Source organism: Pundamilia nyererei, unplaced genomic scaffold (genome assembly GCF_000239375.1).
Source record: "Pundamilia nyererei isolate P.nyererei 1_Seehausen unplaced genomic scaffold, PunNye1.0 scaffold01659, whole genome shotgun sequence".
In the NCBI taxonomy this organism is placed as follows: Eukaryota; Metazoa; Chordata; class Actinopteri; order Cichliformes; family Cichlidae; genus Pundamilia; species Pundamilia nyererei.
Window position 1 is genome coordinate 32 of NW_005189060.1, and position 7,959 is coordinate 7,990.

Sequence of the window (7,959 nt, forward strand, 5' to 3'; positions counted from 1 at the left end):
GACGTTGTTACTGGGAGGTGGAGTGGAGAGGGAGAGGAGTTTGTGTAGCAGTTGCATACAAGATTATCAGCAGAGCAGGGTTTGACTCTTTTTTTGGAAACAGTGATAAATCTTGGGTATCATATTGTTACACAAACAGTTACAAATATTTGCACAACAAAGTCCAAACTGACCTCTCAGGTCCTCGGTCCTCCAGAGTAGGAGTGTACCTGGATCACAGAGCAGGTATTCTGTCTTTCTACAGCATCTCTGAAACCATGACTCTCCTCCACAGAGTCCAGACCACATTCACTCAGCCGCTCTATGCTGGACTTTCCCTGTGGGATGATGGAGCCACTGCAGAGTTGATGAAAGTCAAATAGACAGAGAAGATGGGTCTATGTTAATCCATGACGGTATACCTGCACCTTTTCTTCCAGTCAGCAAAACAAGTCATAAAACAATAAAAGCGGCTTCCTTATCAAGAGCATCCCAGCACACACATCCCAACTGTAGTTCCATAGTTTTTCCACCTTTTTTCTTTACAACCTGCTCTTTATCTCTTCATGTCAGAGGTCAACTGAAACCAACCCCACCTATATAAAACACCCCAATCAGATACACTGTACTTTTCCTCAGTACTACACAACTGCCCTCACAAGCACAACATTTCGTTCAGCCGGACGGTCAGCAAAGCTAACAGCGTTCTTTTTTTAACATGGACTTCATATATGGTAAGTAAAACAAGACTATTATTGTATTTTTAAATTTATATCACAGCATATCATAGGATATTCAATCTGTTTTCTTTTCTAAAACAAAAGCCTGATTTTTAGGCGCTTGTCACAATGGGACAGCATACGTTTCACATACACAAGGTTTGTGTTTCTTCTTTTTAAAAAATAGTCATCCGCTTACACAAAACAGTATATTTCTGCTATGTCTCATTGTTTTAGAAACAATCTTACCTGTTTCCGAGTATTAACTGTGCTTTTCCCCCCGGCCACAAGGTTAATAAGCTGTCCAGAAAAACCTACAGAAGCGGGGGCGATAAGACCAAGCCTTACGTTAGGTATGTAAACAAGTCTCTGTATACATGTCAACCAATTTAAAAAAAGAAAAAAGGTTTAAATAATTACAAATGTTCTAATACCCCAGGCCTGAGACAGAGTATGTTGCGTGTCGAGAACTGGGACCACCTGGAATAACACAGGCCAAAGTGTGAGTATAGTCATAAATAACTCAAAAGAAAAAGACCATGCATATCCTGTTTTCGAAATGATACATTGTGTATATATATATTTATAATGTTTTAACACACGTCTATCTCCACAGCAATCACACAACCCCTTCCCATGATGCGGACCATGAAGACCCCTTGATGCTTTTGGAATATTTACGTGATATTGAACTCCCAGAACAATAACAACAAGAAAAACCACAAGCTTTGTGTAACAGTGGAGACTCAGAACCATTCTTCATCATACATACATACCCCCGAGTGAGTGCCTGCCTCTTGATTTCAGCGATGTTTTTGAGTACAGCCAGATTTCAATATCATCGCCCTGTAACCATGGCAACCGTAAAGCTGCCGCCTGGAACAACAGCACGTAGCTGTCAAACAAAACCCAAACAGTCCTGACCCGACAAAATGAAACAGGAAAGTACCGCAGTGTAATCCATTTATTTCAACAAAGTAACTGTATTCTGAATACCACCTTTTTAAACGGTAACTGTAACGGAATACAGTTACTCATATTTTGTATTTTAAATACGTAACGGCGGTACATGTATTCCGTTACTCCCCAACACTGTGTATAACAGACTCTGAAATATCACATATGATGCATACTTAAATGCTACAAGCACCTCTACTGCTGAACAGAGTCATTCTGCTTCAAAAAACGATATACTATCTTTGATCGATGCTAAATTCAACCAACATCAACAAGCAGAACAGGGGGACCTGCAAGAAATAGCAGGTGCTCTAACTAGTATCACCCAGGCAATAAACAAAACCTGGGGTTTATTAGATCTCATCAGCAGCAGATTTTTAAATCGCTGACTTTTAAAATCCACACCATGGACCCACCCAGTAAATTATTTAAACACAATAATGGTACCTCCACTCGAGCTAAATGGTTTGACTTCGAGACTTTTAACCAGTGGGCAAAATGTGACATTTTGCGTGCAAGACTTAGTAGTGTGTCTGTAGCAGGCGGTCTTGTGTCTAATGCACGGCCTGGTCCAACTCATTCTGAACCTGTTGCTGATTATGCTGTTATTAGATTAGTATTAGAGAGAGATACCTAATTTCAACGCCCGAGAATTGCGTGAGCGCCTTGATTTTAGGGACATAAGTCTTGATGATGCAGAACAAGTGCCAGAAAGAGTTAGAAACTGCTTAACCAATGTGATAGATAGAGCTGTGGCTGGATCTCAGCAGGGCTGCGTTCTAAATGTGGTCCTGCGAGGCCCTTCATTGGCTTCTGATGTTCAAGCTGTTTTAAATCCTGATGATCAGTATGACCCTGACATGTTTCTTGATCAAATAGCACAAGTTATGCAAAGTAATGACGAATCTATCAGTGATGATGATTTAGAGATTATTGTCAAGGTTGCACAAAACAGTATCGGCGGTGCTCGCTTAAAATTGGCAAACATCCCTTATGATGAGATTCTCTCAAAGAAGGGTAAACATTTGTACACACCAAACAACACACACAACAATTTGTGCTTCTCCCTGTGCATAGCGCATTCATTAAACTCAACATCCTCTGAACATGAAAAACTTGCTACTGCTAAACAGTTACATGCTTGAATAGGTCTATGCGACACACAGCCAGTATCATTCTCTGATGTCGGCAAATTTGAGAAACACCTAAACATTAAGATAGTAATCTATTATCACGCAGCAGGGCGTAAATGTCTGCTTAGTTTTTTGACACATGATGAGCCAAACCCAAACACAGTAATGTTGTATCTGCACAATGAACACTATCACCTGATTGAAAGGCCAACAGCTTTTCTCGGGGCATCTGAAGCACCGCTCTATCACAGCTGTAAATATAGATGCAACATATGTTTCACACTGTCACCACCACAGCGGTCCCACCGTGAAATGCAGTGACTGTAACCGCATCTGCAAATCACAACACTGTTACCAACAACACAAATTACCAGAAATAAAACACAACATGGTCCCATGTGACAATATGAAGCATTGCCTGAGTTGTGGTGTCACATATAAAGAATCAAAGAAATCACCACACAGATGTGTCCAGCCTAAATGTGAGCACTGCCGTGAGCCTAAGTTAGCCGGGGACTCTGAGCATCAGTGTTTCATACAGCCTGTTTAACAACAGAACCCTTGTGATAAATATATTTTATATGATTGTGAGACATGGTATCACAACGGCAAACATGAGGCTAACTTTGTGTGTGCATCTAATCTGAAGGGCAACAAGTTCTCATTTAATATGTTAAATTGTGTGCGTTTGTGCAGCATTACAGACGCCCAAGGTTTCGGGGGTACACTTTCATAGCACATAATGCATCAGGGTTTGATAACTACATACTTCTGGAGTACTTTGTCAAGCAGGGCATAACACCTACCGTCACAATGAGAGGGAGCCATGTGATTTTGATGCATGACAGGGACTATGATCAGCGGTTTATTGATTTGTTCAGTTTTTTGCCCATGGGCCTTGCCAAAATACCCTCTGCTTTAGGTTTTCAAGACCTGCAGAAGGGCCTTTTCCCACACAGATTCAATATGAGGGATAATGAGTATCATGTTGGTCTGTACGCAGACCCCTCCTTCTATGGCTATGAGCGCATGTCTGAAAGTGGTAAGGCGAGCTTCATGGAATGGTACCAGACCGCCTCACAGAACCCCTTTGATTTTCAGGATGAACTCAGGCGCTACTGTGTTAACGATGTTGATGTCTTGCGTGAAGTATGCAGCATTTATCGTGACACCCTACTGGGTTGTACACAAGTTGATCCATTCATGTATATCACCCTGGCTGCATTCAGTATGGGTGTGTATAAAACACTGTTTCTGCCTAGAGACACGCTTGCTCTCACGTATGATGGTGCATACGTCGAGCAAAATAAGACGTTTTCTAACGTCTCTATTGAATGGCTTCAATATGTGTCCCACACCACCAACACAGTGATAAAACACGCTCTCAGAGGAGGCGAACAGCGGGTTGGGCGTATTTTGTGGACAGCTTTGACCCCACAACACAGCTTACGAATTTGCTGGATGTTTTCACCATGGTTGTGTTAAATGCTACCCCGAGAGTCAAGTTAATCCTGTCAGCAAAGCATCCTATTGACTGCTTCATCGTATGTTTTGTGACAAAGTGGATGCGCTGAGATCACAACACAGTTTGAGTGTTGTTGTGGTGTGGGAATGCAAATGGGCTGCCTTGAAGCAGACAGACCCTGCAGTTGCGGCTTTCATGCACACATACAGAAAGCCAGAATGCTTGAATCTCGGAGACACCCTTTTTGGCGATTGCACAAATGCTCTAAAACTGTACCACAAGGTTGCATGTGATGAAAAAATATTTTACTGTGACTTCACCAGTCTCTATCCCACAGTGCAATCTAAAAAATATTATCCTGTAGGACACCCTCAAATCATTTACACCAACTTTGACAGGCTAGAAAATTATTTCGGCTTTGTTAAATGCACAGTACTGCCACCAAGAGGTCTTTTTCACCCCGTTCTTCCCTACAGGTGCCACAGTAAGCTGATGTTTCCGCTCTGCAGCATGTGCGCTGAAGACCAGAACCAGCACACAGCATGTGGGCACAGTGACAGTGAGGGGTGTTGAAAAGCACATGGGTCTCATTTGAGCTTGAAAAAGCTGTTAAGGATATAGGCTTGTTTCTATTGATGAGATGTGACAATTCCCCAACAAGACTGACACATTGTTTAAAGACTATGTGAAAGCCTTTCTAAAACTTAAACAGGAGGCCTCAGGGTATCCAGAACATGTGAAAACACCTGACGAACAGCAGAAGTACTAGATCCATCCAAGATATGTGTAAATAAAGTTGTTCAAAACTGTAACAAGCTGTTGCTGGACTCGCTATGGGGTCATTTCAGTATGAGGTCAAATATGGCGTCATCTGAGCTCATCACAGACTCATCCAGGTTTAGCCAGCTAATGTTCAGTGACCAGTACGACGTGCTGCAGTTTTGTTTCATCTCTGACGACGTCGCCATGGTGCAGTGGCGACACGCTGATGGTAGAGCATCCCGCATGAAGGACGTTAATGTCTTTGTGGGAGCCATGACCACTGCACACGCCAGACTCATGCTCTATGATTTGTTAGACAACTTGCAGCAGCACGTGCTGTATTGTGATACAGACAGCGTCTTTTTCACGGCACGCCCTGACGACTGGATACCTCCTCTAGGCCCTTTTCTGGGGGATCTCACCAGCAAATTAGATTCTGGAGAGGGAGGTGTGGAGGATCACATAGTAGATAATAAAAAGAAGATGTGCAAACCCAACCTGCGGACACCCAGCCTGTTTATGGTGATGCTGGGGTGAAGGATTTTATTGCAGAGAATGTTTTGACACACATAAAGGAGTAGGAGGAATGCAGAACTCATTCTATCAGTTCTGAACCGTTCGCCAGACTTGATTTCTTAAAGTGACAAAGGCAAAATTGTTGTTGATAAACACACCATCCCGGGTTTGCACATTTATGATCTGATTAAAGCCATCACAACCACACACACACCTTCTGAGGGTTTCAGACCTTTAGGCTGGACAGAGTTTTTAAAGGCTGTTTCAGATTTAAACATACCGTTATCAGCCATATCCAACACCGGCATACGTAAGACCATTGCCTTGTATAAAACTGATCACACACTGACTGACCCTGTTTTTTTAAAACACACACCAAAAAAGAACACACAGGGCAGCCCACTGCGTGATAGTACATTAAAAAAATAATAATAAAAAAAATAAATTAAAGGTTGGTCCTGCTGAGTGGTTGGATTTTTGAATTCAGACTATTTCTTATTACAGCTGAAATGTTTTTTTTCTGCCAACAATATTTGCTGATTGTTGTTTTTCTACTGTAATTTTTTTTCCACTAACTGCTGCTAGATTGTTTTCTTTTATTAATGTTAATATATGTTTTTCTATTATTACTGTTTAACGTTTGATTTCTTTATTACTCTTGAAGCAAGTATGGTGTGACTGTATAATATACGTGAAAATTTTGATAATAAATACCATTGACTCGATTAAATCATGCTCTTATATTGTCTTTTATTATTGTCACTAGTACATATCAGTATCCGCGTTGCACACACACATAATCGCTGCATACTGCCACAGGTTGTAGGTTGTTGACAAAGCGACACACCATAGCATCGTTACAAATTAAATTAGTAGAATACATGTTAAGCATTTTGTATATGAAATTTAAAAAAGTACACAATGTTGAATATAAAATAGTGGAACAGTTTTTTAGAAGAAACATCTTTATCGCTGGTGGAAAACTGTCTAGCAAGTTTCCAAAACTATCAAAAAAAATAACCGCGTCTGTCTCTCGAAATATAAACAGCAAGCCAATGTTCCCCCGGCATTGTAGAAGGGTGAGTGTTTACAATAGCCCTAGCAGGGAGTCTTTGAAGCTGTGCAATGGGTATCTGATCACAGGCTAACACACCTAGAAAATGTGTATTTTTATTGATAATACTGCTGATCACAGATGTTAGTTCTATAGTGTTCATGACTGTCTTTGTTGTCTCAATAGTTATCCAAGAGCACTTGTCTCATGTTAGATATTTCAATGACTGAATCAAATACGGAATAGCACAAGATGTTCATTGTGCGGGGTAGTGGGTTTCTGAAACGGGTTTCAAGCCTCACGTTCCCAGTTTTAATTAATGACACATTCCCTGAATGTCCTTTGTCAGCTTCCTGACTGAAACAGAATAGCCATTACCAAAGTCATCACGCGTTATGGCCAGGGGTCTGTCCTTTAAATGTCTTCCAGTGGTTTCTATCAGCTGAAAGAATTCTCGGGTATACTGTTTTCTCTGGAAATTTGGCTGGAATGGTTTAGAAGCATAAGCCTGACCATCAGAATATAAAGAAATTAATTCTATATCACAGTTTTCAAAATTAAACGGATTACAGGTGAGGCTGCCTGTGTAAGCTTTGTTATCAATGAATGCAATGATGACAAATTTAGGTATGCTGCCCATAAATAAATTGTCATTAGTTGATATTCTCGCCCCAGCCGGTATGGAGAAAGTCTTTAAAGATACTCTGTCTATAGTGTATTTTGCGTTTGCATGGTGCAATGCCTTGCTGTGCGCAAGTCTGACGCTTGGTGAGAGAGTGACTTTTTTGACAAATAGACTGGCTGAGACAATTTTAACTCTGTACGCATTGTCGTCCGCTGTCATGAGAGCAAATTTGTCTTTAGAGCGCACAAATTTCAGTGACAGATCGATTCCATTAAGTAATAGTTTTTCTTGAAAAAACAGGTCTGCATGTACAGGCGCTATCAATTCAACAATGCTACTATTCGCTGTATATCCATCTCTGGTCACCAGGCCCTGGTTCTCCCCTTCAATGGATGTGTCATTCATGTGTGATGCTGTATCCATACAGAATAACCCGGTGCTGAACTGTGTGTCTAAAGTGTCCTTATTATAATTGATAAGACATTCTATCACACCTCTGTATGGATACGTGTTGGATGATTGGCTAATAAGTCTGTCTCCCAAATTAACATCTACCTGAGTAAATAAGCTACATCCAGGATAATTAACAAATCCTACATTTGCGCCCCTAGCTAAGTTTGTGGCATCGGTGTTTGTGATTCTTACACGCGTATAGATATATGTGTCGTTTAGATCCAGGTAATCTTCTCCAGACGATGAGATGTAAAACTCGATCGGTGATTGCCGACACAGGAGGTATTTCAATAAAC

At 41.1% G+C, this 7,959-nt stretch overlaps 1 long non-coding RNA gene across 1 annotated transcript; it reads left to right on the forward strand.

The window, feature by feature from the left end:
* The first annotated feature begins 331 nt into the window (after positions 1-331).
* Positions 332-1,547, forward strand: LOC102209749 (uncharacterized). The gene is made up of 5 exons (XR_312545.2): positions 332-713; positions 804-857; positions 990-1,051; positions 1,138-1,200; positions 1,315-1,547. It is a non-coding gene; the product is annotated as an uncharacterized LOC102209749 (long non-coding RNA).
* The last annotated feature ends 6,412 nt before the right edge of the window (positions 1,548-7,959 follow it).